The sequence below is a fragment of the Natrix helvetica genome (genome assembly GCF_964273705.1).
Source record: "Natrix helvetica genome assembly, chromosome: 7".
In the NCBI taxonomy this organism is placed as follows: Eukaryota; Metazoa; Chordata; class Lepidosauria; order Squamata; family Natricidae; genus Natrix; species Natrix helvetica.
This window is the reverse complement of record NC_138558.1, coordinates 1,963,096-1,981,101: the sequence shown is the minus strand read 5'-3', so window position 1 is coordinate 1,981,101 and position 18,006 is coordinate 1,963,096. Positions and strand designations below refer to the sequence as shown.

The following is an 18,006-nucleotide window of genomic DNA, read 5'->3' as shown; positions in this document are numbered from 1 at the left end:
ATCTTACAAATAAAGAATCTTGGATCACTACAAGGAGCATCATGCCAACAAGACTTAACTGAGCACGAAGAGAGGATGGCAATGCAGTTTTCTTTACTTCCACCATTGGGTTGACCTCTATGCCAGTACCTGAAAAAAGAACCACAATACTCATAAGCCTCGATCTAGATATGTAGCTCTAGAGATATAAATGTAGAGATCTAGATCTAAGTCAATCTAGAGCGTTCTCCTAATCGCAGTAACAATGTGTGATTGTTAGATTAAGGTTTTCTGCCCATATGAAATAGAAAACTTGTTAATGGCAAATTCACAACAGGGCGTTGGGGGGAACGGGGGGGGGGCAATGGATACTTGAAATTCAACAGGAGGTCCATAGGGACTTCCAGTGGTCAAGGATAAGGGGAGATGTTAGGGGTTTTATTTCACCTTGTCAGATCTGCGGCAGAAGTTGATCTAATAAAAGAGAACCTTTGTAGCTCAGGGTTGAAATGATGCTCTCTGAGCTTCATTGTTTTCTTGCAGGCATTTCATTACTGAACTAGCTAACATCATCAGAGCTAGTGCCAGCAGGTAAAATAGGAAACAATATTAGGTATGTCTGCCACCTTGAGTTATTTATAGAAGTAATAAAGGTGGGATAAAAACCAAATAAATCAACTTGGATTCTGTTCCTCAACCGCCCTGATTCTGAAATGGCCCTTGGGTGCTTCTGATTCTGCTGATTGATGTGGTTTCTTAGACTCCCTTCCTTTGTGTGACCATCACTTGGGACTGCGCTTTGCACTGCACTGACAATTGTGGTTAGCAGCTCTCCTGCTACATAAATTCCTGTTGCTTGGTTTGGGGAATCCCTCAAGCTGACCTCCACCGTTGCCACTCACTTATCATGACGTGTAAATCCAACAACGGGTCTGCCAGGACTGAGCCAGGCTTTGCGGGGAGGGTGGTAGGCATGAAACCTGGATGCACAGCTTGTCACATAATTAGATTTTGTTTCAAAACTTACAAAGTTCCTGCTCCATATCCAGCTGTCCATAACAGTCCATGGGAACCACTACTGTTCTTATGGAGTCCAATCCAATAGTCCGCTTTATTCAAAATTGACACTTTATCTATATAGCCCTTGAGGAGAGATAATTAGTTTAGATAGATAGATAGATGATAGATAGATAGATAGATAGATAGATAGATAGATAGATAGATAGATAGATAGATAGATAGATAGGATGTAGGATGGGTGGATGAATGGACAGATGAGATAGGCAGATGGGACAGTGAGACAGAGATAAAGGGGAGAAGGAAAGGGGAGAGGGAGAGGTAATATAAAGTTGATTACAAATTAAGGTTTAAGGGGGGAACATATGTGGCCCCTGATTCCCTCTGACCCCACTAAGGACTGACTGAGCCTCTCCCCTTCCCAACCAGCAGTGTTTCTGAAGCTTCGGGGGCTCTGAGCATCTATGGGTACAAAGCAAAGGTACACTGGGGAGCTACGACAACTTGCCGCAGTTCATATTTTTAAAATTAGTTTTAAATAATTGAATTGTCCCACACAACATTTCTCGTGGCACGTTGGCCATGGCAAGTTGTCCTGTGATGGGGTGGCTGTGGAAGTTGTCATATTCCACTACAGGGGACGGCCCTTTGATGGAAGAGGAACTCTCACTGGGTTTCCACATCACAATTCCAAGGATGAGGATATGAGGAAGGGGTTTCAATCCGATACTTTCTACCTTACCTTCCCCTTTTTGTTTCCCTTCCCATCACTCTGCTTTTCATTCCTTTCTCCTTTCCTTTCCTTTCTCCTTTCCTTTCTCCTCTCCTTTCCTGCTCCTCCACTTCTCATCCATCCTTTCAAAAGAGAATCTCCTCTAAGTCAAGCAGTTTGTCTCTCTTTACCTCTTCCCAACAAATCCCCTGCCTTCTTCCCTCTTGGGTCCTAACCAGGCCTGATAAAGGATGCCCCTGCCCACTTTCTCTCTTGCCCTTATCACTCTGCCTGCCAACACAGAGAAGCGGCTCCAAAAACATTCAGCATCTATTCCTCCCTTCTACCTCTTTTACTCTCCCTTGCTCTCCTTCTCCTGTGTTAGGAATCCAGGCAATGTCCTAGTTGCACACATTTCCAACCACCAAGCAACTTATTTTCATTCTGGAAAAGTAATTGACACTTTTTCATGAAGCAGCCATTTTAGAAAAATGGTGACACATATGCCTGTACTCACTTGTTCTTCACCAAATCTACAGGAAACCAAATCTGCAGTATGCCTCCCTAAACAGTCATCACGAGCAGCATACCAATTTTTTCGTGTTTTAGAAAAGAAATAGAGATTTTTATCGAAAGCTTGCCAGTCTGGAAGCATTTCAGTAAGAATATCTGTGAACCAGTGGAGAAAACAAAAGGACAACATTAGTTAGTTCAAAAATCTTATAAGCATGTTCTAATTTTTAAAATCAATTCACCATTCAAAGTTAATTGTGTACTTCTGTTGGAGCACAGTGCTCTCCCTAAAATCTCAGGAAGTAGTTCAAAACTGTTTTCTGTATTTTTTATTGGCCGCTTATCTCATGGTTCAAGGAGACTCTGAGTGGCCCTGTGGTTCATTGTCCTTCTATGAGGCACTGTTCAATTATTTTACTTTTAAAAATTATTTTAAATAAGAATAAATCAAAAACTGCAGCACCTTCTGAACACCTTCGTCATTGACAAAATGGCCATCGGTCAATTGCAAAAGGCAGCTTGACTGCCAACAGCTTACATCTTGCGCTGATTTCTTTCACACCATCAAATGAGCACATGTGCCTATCCCAAGTCCTTTGTATGAAAAAAATATCTGGTTCAGATGGCTGTTACCAGAAGGGCTGTTGATTTTCTGGGAGGGTGGTAGAGTGAGAATTAATACAGTGACGGAGGCGGAAGCCTTCATGGAAAAACATAAGACTCTCCTAGACGGAACAAGAGACACTACGCAAGATATGAAAGAGGGAGGGGCCATGGCTCTGCCAGCAGACAGGGGAGAGGAGGCAGCAATGAGACTCAGGTCACAGAAGTGAATTGAAACTATATTGCAATTGTTGATACAATGAAATGGTCAGAAGTGATACAAAGTAAATGATTGAAGATGTTATAGAATTTGAGGTAAACTTTAACTGCTAATATGTATGCAATAATGATATTTTGATATATATATATAAAAGTAAGAGAGAGATATGAGATCCGGGGGGAGCACCACCTTCCGTATGATGTAGCTGTCAGGCCTGTAGTTATGTTTCTTTTTAGGATCTTTGGCCTGCCACACTTTTTATTAATTTCCTATGCTATTTCATTAGTGTAGTAGTTGGGAGGGGGGAATGGAAAGGAGTGGAATTGTGGAATGTATTGTTATCATTCTTTTATAGAAGTCAAGGTCATCTTTTGTCTCCGCACCTCGACACCTGACCGGAAGCAGAGGGGTGTAGATGCCAGCGTGGAAGATGATGATTGGAACATGTGATGGATTTGTGGGTGTGGGGATAGATCATGAACTTTCAACTGGGTGGAATTCCAGGAACAACATTAGTGTTGGAATTCCATAGACGTGCTAACTTGCCTGTATGAATAAATGGGAACTTTAAGGATGATTCTGCCTTGGACAATGATTTATTTCATACATGGTATTTAGAACGCTAACATTATTCCAACACTCTCTTTAAAATAATTCACTAGCACCCCCCCTCGCAGGGGGGGCTGGTGATGGGAGGTGCTGAATTCCCAATGCTGACCGGGACAGCGTAAAATATCAACGAAGAAATAATGAGAAAGCTTTTGGTGATAAGAAGCTGAGAGCCGAAGCTTCAAAAGGCAAAAGGAATGCTGTTTCGAGATTTATTGCATCTGGCAAGAGGACGGAGGGGGCTGGAAAAGACTTTTTCTACACCAGGATTAGAGGATGACCAAAAGATGAAAGGAATGGAGATTCAAGCCATCCCCATGCAGTCATCTCTGATGGGCTTCCCGGACCATCTCGAACTACTAATTGTGAGTGCATGCTCCCCCTCCTTCCCCCCGGCTTGGAAAAAAACCTGAAATGGAGGTTTTTACTCCTTCCAGACAGCAATAAATGAAATGGCTTATTACCCAGCAACTGAGTGGGAGACAGATTCCCTTTCAAAATGGGAATTTCAACCCAGGCAGCAAGAAGGGATTTGGCCAGCATCTTTCACTTATCAGCCACCACAAATGGGGCTGCAACCAGTATATGAGGCAAAACCAGATTGGGTTTTCTTTCCAGAGTATGGATGGATGAGATGCCACTGGCCACCTCCTTTGCCATCAACATGGGAAAATCCTCCAAGCCAGCAGAGGCCACCTACCTGGCCCATAACTCCTCCAAGCCAGCAGGAGGGTCCTTGGCACATAACCCCCCCCCCCAGCCAGCCATCATTGGTTGAGCTGCAACCTGTGAAGCAGGCAACCCCGGGATGGGTCTTAACCCCAGGTCATGAATGGGAGGGATGCCAGTGGGCACCTGCCCTCCCTCAGCAGATGGCACCATGTCAGAAAACTGGGCAGTGGCCAACCGAGGGATTGACCTCCCCACCGGTTCCAGTCTCCCCTGCAAGGCCCCAAAAGGTTCTTACCCCACCTTCCTACAGAGAGGAAATCTCCAAAGTGGAAGAAGGGATTACCAAAGAGAGGCCTGCAGGATGTATGGCAGGAAAATGTGCACCTGCAATGCCCCAAAAGGTTCTTACCCCACCTTCCTACAGAGATGCAATCTCCATCAGGGAAGAAGGGTTTACCAAGGGGGAAGCTGCAAGTTGGAGAGCAAGCCAATGTGATGAAACGGTTCCTAAGTTTAGAGAGGTAACTAGGTTCCATTCCTCGTGGGGGCCAATAAGATGCCACCATTGCTGTCAACTTGGCCACAGAGCGTCAGAGTGCTTGGCTCCAGCCCCAATGCCACAACCGTGCGCACCAACCACCACGGCGGTAAAGAGAGGGCCCCAGGTGCCACCACAGAAGAGTCATCTGGGCCACCAACCTCTGGAAGAGGATCCCCAACTTAAGGTGACGAAGTGTCCTACCAAGGGGGAGGCCTCAGAAGAGGAAAAGGGCAAACAATCTCCGGAGGAGGATCCCCAACTTAAGGTGATGAAGAGTCCTACCAAGGGGGAGGCCTCAAAGGAGGGAATTGCTGAAGAACAAACGTGTGTACCAATCGCCACGGTGGTAAAGAGAGGGCCCCAGATGCCACCACAGGAAAGTCATGTGGGCCAACAACCTCTGGAAGAGGATCCCCAACTTAAGGTGACAAAGTGTCCTACCAAGGGGGAGGCCTTGGAAGAGGAAAAGGGCAAACAATCTCCGGAGGAGGATCCCCAACTGAAGGTGACAAAGAGTCCAACCAAGGGGGAGGCCTCGGAGGGGGAAATGCCCAACTGACCTCTGGAAGAGGATCCCCAACTTCAGGTGACGAAGAGTCCTACCATGGGGGAGGCCTCGGAGGAGGAAAAAGGCCAGCCGTGGATGATTGAATCCAAGAGCCCAGAACCTACAGCACCTGCAGCAGAGAGCCCTAAATGGCCATGGGAAGAGGTCGCAATGGACTTCATCGTGGAACTCCCAGACAGCAGTGGGAATAAAGTAATTTGGACAGTTATTGATTTGATTTCTAAGCAAGCACACTTCATTGCTTGCTCAGGATTGCCATCCGCAAACAAATTAGCGAAAATGTTTGTGAAACACATTTATCGCCTGCACGGAGTACCCAAGAAGATCATTTCAAACCTTGGAGTCCAGTTCACAGCCAAGTTCTGGAGAGAGGTCCTGAGATCCATTGGGTCCACACAAGAACTGAGCTCAGAGGTTCATCCCAGCATGAACGGCACAGTAGAGGGAGCCAATGCGGTGGTGGAACAATACATCCAGTGTTTTGTGGACTATCAGCGAGACAACTGCTCAGACTTGCTACCCTTCGCCGAAGTGGCGTACAACGATGAGGTCCACAGCAGCACAGGATTAGCGAGTTTCCAGATTACCAGTGACATGGAAGTTGTTGCCATGCCTGAGTTGCCTAGAGAACCTCCTTCCTTCATGTCTTTGAGTGAATGGATGGACATGCTAAAGAAAGGATGGGAGAATACGAAGAAGGCTCTAGCAGTTGCGGCAGAAGCCTACCAGAAGCAAGCTGAGAAACATCGCTCGCACCAAAGCCCCTTCCTTTTGGGGGACAAAGTTTTTGTGTCTATCAAATACATAAGATTAGAAATGCTTAGCAAGGAATTGGGTCCAAAATTTCTAGGTCCATTCCCAATAGTGAAGATAGTTAACCAAGTTACAGTTCAACTCAGTCTACCCAGAAGTCTAGGGGAAATTGACCTTTCATTGTAGCTTGTTGAAACCAGTAATTGGGTCTAACAGAAGAGCATCCAACCAAGCTCAATCTCCTCCTGTAGTGATAGAAGGGGAAACACAATCTGAGGTGGAAAAAATTGTAGATTTCAGGCTGAATAGGGGTCGCTTACAGTACTTAGTGCATTGGAAGGGTTACCCTTGGTCTGAAGTTACTTGGGTGAAAAGTGGGAACCAAAAAGTGGAGAAGTTAGTAAAGCAATTCAATGAGAAGTTTCCCGATAAGTCAAAGGGGTTCCCTGGGTGGAGAAGAGGTGGTTAATTTTGTTATGTTAACTTTTATGTTGTTCTCTTTTCAGGAAATGTTTTTCTTCTGAGGAGAGGCCGCCTGTCAGGCCTGTACTTATGTTCTTTTAAGGATCTTTGGCCTGCCACAATTTTATTAATTTCCTATGCTGTTTCATTAGTGTAGTAGTTGGGAGGGGGGAATAGAAAGGAGTAGGATTGTGGAATGTATTGTTATCATTCTTTTATAGAAGCCAAGGTCATCTTTTGTCTCTGCACCTCGACACCTGACCGGAAGCAGAGGGATGTAGATGCCAGCGTGGAAGATGATGATTGGAACATGTGATGGATTATGGGGTGTGGGGATAGATCATGAACTTTCAACTGGGTGGAATTCCAGGAACAACATTAGTGTTGGAATTCCATAGACGTGCTAACTTCCCTGTATGAATAAATGGGAACTTTAAGGATGATTCTGCCTTGGACAATGATTTATTTCATACATGGTATTTAGAACGCTAACACAGGCAGGCAAAATCCAATGTGGGATATTAATCTTTCAATGCAGCTCCACGCCAGCTGAAATCAATTTTTTCCAGTCCAAGGAAGAATATAGTAAGAGATGCCTCTAGGATTCACCGGGGTATAATAATTCCAACCCAGAAAATTTTTCAAAAGACACAGTTCATTTATAAAGGCAGTAGAAAAGGGGGAAGGAAAGCCATTTTGGCTCAGCCATCCCAGAGGATCAGAGAACAACCGTTCAAAAAGTTTCCATGCATAGTTTATAAAGTCAGCTCACATTCTTTCTTTCGCAATTGTTCTAGAAAGTCATTGTCCCATTGCTTGAAAGAAGTGAATATCAAAAGGTTTTTTTTTTCCCAATTCTCTCTCTCTCCTCCGAGAGTGAGATCGTGTAAAGCCGCTTTTCCGAGGGGGGGGGGAAACCCCTCTCCAATCTTAACACTTTTCCAAGATCGAAGAATCTTGAGACAGCTGCTAATCCTTATTTACTTATTTATTCAGAAAAAAAGGAGACCCCGGGGGAACTCCCCTCTCACCGTACTTCAGCTGTAGCCTTCATGTGTAACGTTTCTTCCGATCTCCTCAGGACGAAGGCGCGCGCGGGCATGATGGCTCCGCTGCGCACCCCCTATGCCTCCCGGCTCCTAGGGCAAGGCTGGAGACCACCCCCCGCGACCGCCGCCACTCCAGGGGGCTCCAGCAAGCAGCCCCTTCGGCAGGACACCCCTCTGAGGCACCCTGTGCTCCCCCCTAGATCAAGGGGAGCCCACCAAGACAGCGAACGGCGGACAAAATGTCCGTTCTCCTCAGAAACAGAAGTCGAAAACCTTAAAATTTAATTTCTATTTTTAAATTATCATTTGTTGCCGTAATTCAAATTTCATTATACCACTCATTTCTTTGAATATCCCAATTTCATTCCCAATATTCACTAATCTAGCTGCCATTATCAAATTTACAATCAATTTTTCTTTTTTGTTTCATTTATATCCCGTTTTTCCACCAGCAACAGTAATGCAATCCTCAGTGACATATCTAAATTTACATTTGTTCCACTTTTCAACAAAATGTTTAAATTTAGGGGTTACTTTTATGGAAAGAAACTTAGGACTTCTGCCCTAAAGCTAAGACTGTCCCATGATAATGGGATCCTTATCAACTTCACTAATGTCTCAGAATAAAAACTAAAGCCAATACAGGTAGTCCTTGACTTATAACAGTTCATTTAGTGACCGTTCAAAGTCACAACAGCACTGAAAAAAATGGCATGACCTTTTTTCACACTTTTCCCCATGGTCATGTGATTTACATTCAGATGATTGACAACTGGTTCATATTTATGACAGTTGTAATCCCTCAGAATCATGTGATCATCTTTTGCAATCTTGTGACACTGCGGAAGCCAGATTCACTTAACAACCATGTTACTAACTTAAGAACTGCAGTGATGCCCTCAACAAATGTGGCAAGAAAAGTCGTAAAATGGGGCAAAGCTCACTGAACAAATTTCTCACTTAGCAACATAACCTTTGGGTTCAATTGTGGTCATAAGTCGGGGACTACCTGAATGTATTATTGAAGGCTCAACACAAGGGTTACTATTTAGCATTCTTGAACTTTGCTGTCTTGTTAATTATATCCCAGAGGTTTAGACTATATATCTGTGCATAAGGAACTGTGGGTATAAAGACAAAATTTACTAGTTATTTGGAAGCATCATAAACTTTGGTTAGATGTTTGAAATTAAAGATTATAGACCACTTTGAGATTCCAGAAATGCTTCAGGAAAGGGAATTTGCTTATTCTGAAGGTTTGCAGACTTGATTAACTTACCCAGTTCGTTTTGGAGCTCTTCGTTCTTTAAGGTCCAGTTCAATAGATGCAGTGTAAGTTGATGAACCGCAGCAAAAATTTCCATGTCTAAAAACATACAGCAATTCAAATCAAGAGATGTGAAGTAAAAATCTACAGTAAGTATCAAATCATGTCCCAATTCTTTTAGATTTGAGGTGATTAAGGAGACCATGAGAGAAGAAGATGTGATCCTTGAAGATTTTGAATGAAGGACAATTAACGAACATGAGATCCGCAAAGTCCTCGTCCATAATTATCTCTACATTGAGATCTTTCAGGATGATCTCTTTTAACAGGCAGATCAGGGTGGGAGCCAACCTCAGAAAATGTTGAATTTATTAAGTTGGCAGCTCATACAACGGAGGGACCATGCTTCCGTGAATTCTTGCCTCAGGGCCATGTGCAACAGGGATGTTACTTCAGTCTCTCAACTGGACGTAACCTAGTTGCACCTTCTCTAACCTGATCTTAAAAGATCAAGCAGCTGTTTCTGAACTGCTGGCTCCTTGCTTACCAGTTTTGCCTTGTAAACTTGGATCGTAGTCCAGAGCAAATTTTCGAATTGAAGCCACTGCCAGTATAAGGTTCTTACGCTTATTCAATTCAGTTTTGTCTGTAGCAGAGAAAGAAGAGAAAGTTGGGTGCTAAACTCCATCCCAATGGTTAGAACTGAATATATTAATATTTTGATGATTATTATCTGTGACAACCTGGTGGTCAATAGCTCACGGTCTGCCCTGCAGAAGAGGTTGGCTCTTGACATGTGCAGCACCTTCCCTCCGTTGAGCTTTTTCCAGAGGTATAAAAAACAAAACCTCTGGAAAAGGTATATAAAATAATTCTGTGGACTTGCCCCTTCATTGCCCAATGTCTGTTTGATTAATAATGAGAGGTAGTCTTTGAATTCTAGTCAAAACAATTAATCAGTGGAAAGTCTTGCCTCCAGAAGTTTTGAATGCTCCAACATCCCTTTTAACACTGTGGCCGTGTGTCTTTGATGGTGTCTCTCCATTTTCTGGGTCCGCCTCGTGTTTTTTGACCTTCTCCTCTTTTTGTATATGCCATGTAAGGTATGGAATCCCACGACATCCTCTCCAAGTGAGCAAACAACTGTTTTTGCTGGGGGTTTTTTTTATTGAAAAAGTTTTATACAAACAGATTTTCCCCCTTTTTACCCCTTTTTACCCCCCCGACCCCCCCAACATATAATATAAATCACATACAAATACTGTACCCCCTCCCCTCCCCCCGTCTTAAAATAAATTTCTCAATCAGATATTGTACCCCCTCACCTCCTAACAATCCTAATACAAATTTCTCTTAAAGTAACAATAGCCCATTAACCCCATCTTCTAAATTAATTAAGCATATATAAATCATAATATAGGTTTCTCTTAAAGTAACAATATCCCGTTGATCCCATCTTCTAAATTAATTATACGTATATATATTTCCCCACCCTCCACCCTAACCCTCCCCCACCTCCCAATTAAACCCACCCCCCTGACTTCCGCTATACACCACTCTAATAATTCCAAACATCCCATATATTAATTACTCTGTTCATCTGTCAATCTAAACATTCTTACCTAAAGGCTACATAGTACTTCCTAGTCTGATATTTATTCTGTATATAATCAATCCATTTTACCCATTCCTGTGTATAATTCTCCTGCTTCTGACCTTTTAGGAAAGCTGAAATTTTTGCCATTTCGGCAAACCCCGCCACCTTCTGAATCCATTGATCAATTGTCGGTAAAAAAAATCTTTTTTCCAATGTTGCGCAATCAACAACCTAGCTGCTGTGACCATATACAAAACCAATTTTGTTTCCCCTTTAGTAAAGTCCTTAGTTATACCCAATAAAAACATTTGCGGAGTAAATTGTATTCTTTTCTTAAATACATTTTGCATAACCCACCATATTTTTATCCAAAAAGCTTTAACCTTATTGCAAGTCCACCATACATGAAAAAAGGTAGTATCTAAACACCCGCATCTCCAGCATTTTGGTTGAACATTTGGGTACATACATGATAATTTCTTAGGATCTAAATACCATCTGTAAAACATTTTATAAAAGTTCTCCCTTAAATTCTGTGACTGTGTAAATTTAACATTCTGAACCCATATTTTTTCCCACGTATCCAACATAACCGATTCATCAAAATTCTGAGCCCATTTAATCATACAATCCTTAACCAATTCACTTTCTGAGTCTCTTTCTAACAATACATTATATATTCTTTTAACCTGTTTTGGGCCAGTCTCTTTTATCTGCTTCATCAGTTCCACTTCTTTATCCATAAAACTGACCCTACGGTCTTCTTCCCATCTCTTCTGTAGCTGTATATACTGTAACCAATTTAAAATGATTCCTTCTTCCAACAGTTGTTCCAAAGTTTTTAACTTCCATTCGTCCCCATCAGCGATAAGCACATCTTTGTATAAACAACCCCCGAGTGACTTAATATTCATAATCCCCATGGTGTCTGCAAGATCCAACCAAAGCGGTATTTTATAATCCCAATTAGGTCAGTGCTTCTTCCATACTTTCATCAGGGCACTTCGGAGAACGTGATTGTTAAACACGTTATCCACCCTATCTTCATAAAAAAGATATGCATGCCATCCCAGAACAAGATCATGGCCTTCTATATTCAGCAAATCCATATTTGTTTTCCCAAAGCAATCTGCTACATGCGTCAATACCGCAGCTTCATAGTACAATCGAAGGTTTGGGAGTCTAAGGCCGCCTCTTTCACGAGTATCTTGCATAATCTTCATCTTTACTCTCGGTTTTTTCTCCTTCCAAACAAATTTATTTAATGTTGCTTGCCAATTTAACAAAGTTTTATCTGATTTAAGACCGGTATCATCTGGAATAAAAAGATAAATCTGGGTAGAATGTTCATTTTAATTGCTGAGATCCTTCCAAGCAAAGACAATTGTAACTTTTTCCATACTTGAAGATCTTTCTTTATCTTTTGCCACAACACTTCATAATTATTTAGGAAAAGTTTTGTATTTGATTCTGCAATTTGTATTCCTAAATATTTGACCTTGGAGACTATTTCGAAACCTGCCAAACTTACAAGTCTCTTTCTTTGAGTCTCTGTCATGTTTTTAACCATCATTTTCGTTTTGTTTTGATTTAGTCTAAACCCAGACACCATGCCAAATTCTGCTATGATATTTTTCATCTGAATTATTGAATTCAAAGGATGTGAAAGGGTAACAACCAGATCATCGGCAAATGCTCTAGTTCTGTATTCCTTTTGCCTGATAGCTATGCCATTTAAGGAGTTTGAGTCCCGAATTGCGTTCAACAAGACTTCCAAGGTTAAAATAAATAACAATGGAGATAATGGGCAACCTTGTCTTGTACCTTTTTGTATCTCGAAGGTTGTTGACAAATGTCCATTAATAATAAGTTGTGCATTTTGTTGCTGATAAATTGCTCCAATCGCCTGCCAAAATCGTGGTCCCATATCCATCTTTTCCAAAGTCTTGGTTAAAAAATTCCAATTCACTCGATAGAAGGCCTTCTCCGCATCCAAGAAAACCAGCACTGCAGAGATCTGCTTATTCTTATCAAGATAGTCAATTAAGTCTATGAGTTGCCTTACATTCTCCTTCATATGTCTGCCTTCAATAAATCCTGCTTGGTCATGATGAATAACCTCTTGGATAACTGGCATCAATCTGTTGGCTAGTACTTTAGCAAATATTTTATAATCTGTGTTCAGAAGAGATATCGGTGTGGGAATAAACTTTCTGTACGTGTCTGTGGGCCTTAGCAAGAACATAACAAGACATGTGGTTTTGGCTGAAGGAACTGTTGCTCTTGGCTAGGAGGATCTGAAATTCTTTGTATGGGGAAAAACAACTCCTTATATGTCTCACTCCTTATTTGTATCACTATATGCTCATATGCATCACTATATGTAACCAATCATTTTTGACTGCTTAAAGCTTTCTGTTATGTTCTAATAAAAGCGAGTGTCGGGCGTTGCCCTGGGCTCTCATCCCTTGGACAATCCCGGTGTCTGTGTATTTCATGAGTAGCCGGGAAAATCCCCTCAAGTGGTGACCCCGACGTGATTGGAAAGGGAGAATCCAGCAGGGTTTCCTTCAATACGTCCGCCTTCTACCCTATCTTTCGCCAGGACTTGGAAGAAAGCTTTCATCAGTTTGTTGCTGGTCAACCCTGATTCTACGTAAGTATGGGTAGCGATCTCTCATCAGCCCAGTTTAGGCACGTCCGGGAGATAACAGAGATATCTAGGCATAATTATTTTTATTTTCAGTCTAATGGGAAAGCATGTCAGTTGAAAGAGAAAGACATAAAAAATTTATTGCAGTATATCTGGGAGCACATACCAACGTATCCTTTGTCAGGAAGTGTTAAAGTTGAAACCTGGAAAAAATTAGGAACTGTTTTTCATCAAACTCCCCGAGCTCCTCCTGATGTTTTGACAGCTTGGCGCTCTGTTATGGAAGCCATAGAAACACAGGAGCAACCTTTGAATGCTCTTTTGCCTCCCCCCGCAGAGGGGGTTCCTCCATACTCAGAGATAAAGTTTTACCCACAGGCACAATCAGGCTGTTCCCCTGAAAATAATCTTAGTAATCATGGCCATCTCATCCCCTCTCTTGCCACTCCGGGGTCTGTTCCTTCTGCCCCCGTAATTAGTGACCCACAATTAGTTAAATCCGGAGCAAAAAATATTGTGGAAGAGACTTTGAGTGTTGCTTTGCAGCAGGGTGAATTAACCACAGAGGAAGCTATAAATTTGTCACCAAGTGCTTATCCTGTCAGCATAGAAGTCGATGCACAATTAATTCCACAGCGACAGTGGAAACCTTTGCCTCTGCGAACTTTAAGAGAGATTAAATTGGCAGTTAAGGACTACGGTCTTAAAAGCAAATATACTCAGGCTGTGTTGGAAGCTACTGCTTTTGGAAATATGATGATACCAGAGGATTGGAAGGGATTGATGAGGATGATATTGACTCCTGCTCAGTATTTGGTTTTTGATTTGCAATGGCGTCAACAGGCAGTTGCTAGGGGCACAGCTCAAATAGTACCTGATCAGATTTATGGCTCAGGACAATTTTCTACAGTAGAACAACAACGAGATGGCACTCCTGAAGAGGCTTTTCCTGTGATTGTGATGGCTGTTTTTGCAGCTTTGAGTAAGGTTGATGACACCCCCGGTGCATGGAAAAGTTTCACTCTCATTAAGCAAGCTAATGGTGAATCCTATGGTAGTTTTATTGATAAGCTTAGTGGCTTGTGGAAAAAAAAAAAGCTTCCTGAACTACCTATGATTGTTTGGCATGAGCAAGCATGAAGGTCTGATTGCAGTATGAATGTGAGTATGTGTCCCCCATGCCCCAGGGAGTGATAAGTGAATGGATCCAGAGATTGCCTGTGTGAATTCCCCCCCCTCCCCCAATCTTCCTTCTGGATCATTCTTTGGAGGGAAGTAGGAAAGGCGGGGAGAATGAGCTCATTTTTACCATGAGTGTGTGTATGAAACGCCCCAGTGATACCTGTGAATGCCTCTAAGAGGGGGGTTGGACTAGAGGACCTCCAGGGTCCCTTCCAACTCTGTTATTGTATTGTATTGTATGAATTGCAGATTGTTCCAGTAAAAATAACTGCATGAAATGTTATAAATTTTTTGTTCTAAATTTTTTTGTTAAATGCACACGGAGGTATTTTGCTACTTAATTTATGGCAGCTGACGGGGAAACTTTGTTTGGTTTCGTCCGTCTGTGTCTGTCACTACTTAAAGTTTTTTACTTGATTTATTTTGTTCCTCTTTCGTGCCCTTGTCACAGTTGAAAACATTTTGAGCATTCCATTTGTGGTTTGCGTAACTTGTCAGCTTCTCCTTTTAATATTTTTAAGATAAAAAGACTCTGTTTTAAAATGTCTTGCCATTATTATTTTTTTCCTACCTTGCAATACTGTTGTTCTTGCAACACTAAAAATTGTCTGTTGCTATTTTAACTTTTCACATCTTTTTTAACCAACTTTTTAAACTATATTTCTGACTTTCATTATGTGTGTCAACTTAGTTTTAATTTTCTAGGTAATTTTTTTAACTATGTTTTTTCTTCAGATTTTTTTTTGATAATTTTTTCATCAAAATGCCTGGGGACTGGCACAATTTTGCCATATGCCACTCAACCAGGTCAAGCAAATTGTTTCATCTTGCCCCCAGTGTTTTGGGGCATCCCCCTCTGGGGACACGGAACTTAATCCCCATGATTTGGCCTCTAATCACTATGGCAAATGGATGTCACCTATGTTTCTTTTTTGGCTCCTTAGAAGTAAATTCATTTATCTAATTTTTTTGGGCCACATTTTATTGGGAAGAAACAGCTAATCATGTTTTTTTCTCACCTTTTTTCAGCCTTTATTGCTTTGGGCAAACTTTTCTTTTTAAAGACTGATCATGGCCTGGCCTATTTTTCATTGGCCTTTTTGTAGTCTTGTATTAATTGGAACATTATTTTCATTTTGGGGTTTTTTTTTTCCTTAATTGGTCCTTAGGGACTGTCTTCTCAAACAAATAAAAAAGGAGGGATTTTGGGTACCTAACAATTTGGTGTACCCCAATTTGGCTAATTTGGCATAGGTAACATAATAGATTTAAAAAGTTTGTTTGCCTCCCCCGCAAGGGGGACGAGGACATGCTGTGCTTGCTTCACAGATCTTTGTGGATTTTAGCATGTAACCAGTTCTCAAATCCAGTTCCAGAGATGACCAAGATGACTTTACAGACAGCACAGTGGCCAATACAATCTTGCCAAAACAGCTGTCCAGTGATGTGAATGTTTACCTGAAGCCAATTACCTGAAGCCAACCATTGAACAATATATTGGCAAAGCAGGAGACCTTGGAGATGATCTTTGGAATGATAATAATTTTATAAAGGATGTTGCTAAGACTGCTAAAAAGTTAAATCTCACAAATTGTTGGATTTGTATGCATATGCCTGGGGATGCAAGGGGAGGGTTAACATTACATGGGTTGCCTTTTAATCTCAGTGGGTGGAAAACCTTTCAGCCTGAGTCTACAGCCACATATAAAATATCAGCTAAGGTTCATTTAAAGTTGAGAGAAAGTGCCTCTGTTTGTTTTCAATCATTTGGGTTGTTTCCCAATGCTATCAGCATGGGGAACTGGTCCAAATGTAATAAGACTCACATCTGGAATTCCTCTCAGAGATGTTCTGCTATACTGAGTCAGCTTGCCAAAAGCGGAAGAACGAAGGATTCCACAATCTACGAAAGTAATGGTAATATGACAGTGGCCGAATATTGGGCTTGTAGTTTCATGGAAAGTTTAATCAGCATAGCTAACTCGTCTGGAAAAGTTGCTTTGCCAGATGGCCTGTGGCTCCTGTGCGGGAATGAAGGATATCGTCAAATCCCAAAGGACTGGAAAGGAATTTGTACATTTGGTTTGGTGATTCCTGTGATTTATGCCATTGATAAATTGCCTAACACTCGACTTCGCAACAGAAGAGATAACATTGACTCTCCGCTTTCTTTGGGGGGTAATTTGGGCACACAGATCAGTCGAGCAGTTTTACCTCCATTGGGAGTTGCTATGAATTATAGAGATTTGCATAGTTTGAATAATTGGACTGTTGCTATGTTTAATGAAACCATATTAAGTGTTAAACTTATTAATCAGGAATTGAAAGAGATAAGAGAAGTTACTTTGCAAAATCGATATGCTTTAGATATTGTTTTGGCTGCTAAGGGAGGTGTGTGTGCTTTGATTCATTCTCATTGCTGTATGTATATACATGATAATTCTCCTAATATTTCCAAAACAGTGCAAGTCATGGAAGATATGATCAAGAATAATCCACTCCGGGGGACCGGGTCGGGTGCCGTAGACATATGGGGAGCCATGTGGTCCTGGTTGCCTGATGGGTCCTGGATTCGGAGCATAATTTCCATCGGAATTATGGTGGTTGTAACCCTTGTACTGCTTTGCTGTTGCATTCAATGTATTCCTTCTTTGCTGTCTGTATGTAGAAATATGTTTTTCAGAAAGGAACAAACGATTATGTATTCAAGCAGCCAAGATGAACTTCTGAAGGTCACAACTTTTGCGACACAAAATAAAACAGGAAAGGAGGAGATGTGGGAATAAACTTTCTGTACGTCTCTGTGGGCCTTAGCAAGAACATAACAAGACATGTGGTTTTGGTTGAAGGAACTGTTGCTCTTGGCTAGGAGGATCTGAAATTCTTTGTATGGGGAAAAACAACTCCTTATATGTCTCACTCCTTATTTGTATCACTATATGCTCATATGCATCACTATATGTAACCAATCATTTTTGACTGCTTAAAGCTTCCTGTTATGTTCTAATAAAAGCGAGTGTCGGGCGTTGCCCTGGGCTCTCATCCCTTGGACAATCCCGGTGTCTGTGTATTTCATGAGTAGCCGGGAAAATCCCCTCATATCGGTCTGTAATCCTCTGGTTTCTTAGGGCCATCTTTGTCTTTGGGTATTAATGATATAAAAGCCGCTTTCCATGAGAAAGGTATTTTACCTCCTTGTTGTATATTGCAAAATAGTTCTGTAATATATTCAATCATTTCCAATTGTAAAGTTTTATAGTACATTGCAGTAAAACCATCAGTCCCTGGAGCCTTGGCTAGTTTAAGTTGGTTTATAGCTAAAATAATCTCATCAGCAGTTATCAGACGTTCCAAATTTGCCTTTTGAAGCACGGATATTTTGGTAACCCTTTTTCCTTCCAAAAAATCATCTACTGACTTGTTCTGTATATTGTCCTGTACATATAACTTAGCATAATAGTCCACAAATGATTTTTTAATCAAGTCTTGTTGATATACCGTTTTCCCTCCATACTCAATTCTATCGCTAATTCTATTATTCGTGTTCTTTCTCAAGGTATAAGCCAACCACCTACCGGGTTTGTTAGCATTAGCAAAGGTATTATGTTT

General features: G+C 41.6%; 1 long non-coding RNA gene across 2 annotated transcripts in view; it reads right to left on the bottom strand.

The window, feature by feature from the left end:
• Window positions 1–18,006, bottom strand: part of LOC309395607 — a 251,088-nt gene that overhangs the window by 225,637 nt on the left and 7,445 nt on the right. The window contains exon 4 of one of the 2 annotated variants that reach the window (XR_014175936.1): window positions 2,226–2,377. This is a non-coding gene — a long non-coding RNA (uncharacterized lncRNA). Of the gene's footprint in view, window positions 1–2,225; window positions 2,378–9,524; window positions 9,612–18,006 lie in introns of those variants that run through there. The other variant, XR_014175937.1, reaches the window with a different exon arrangement.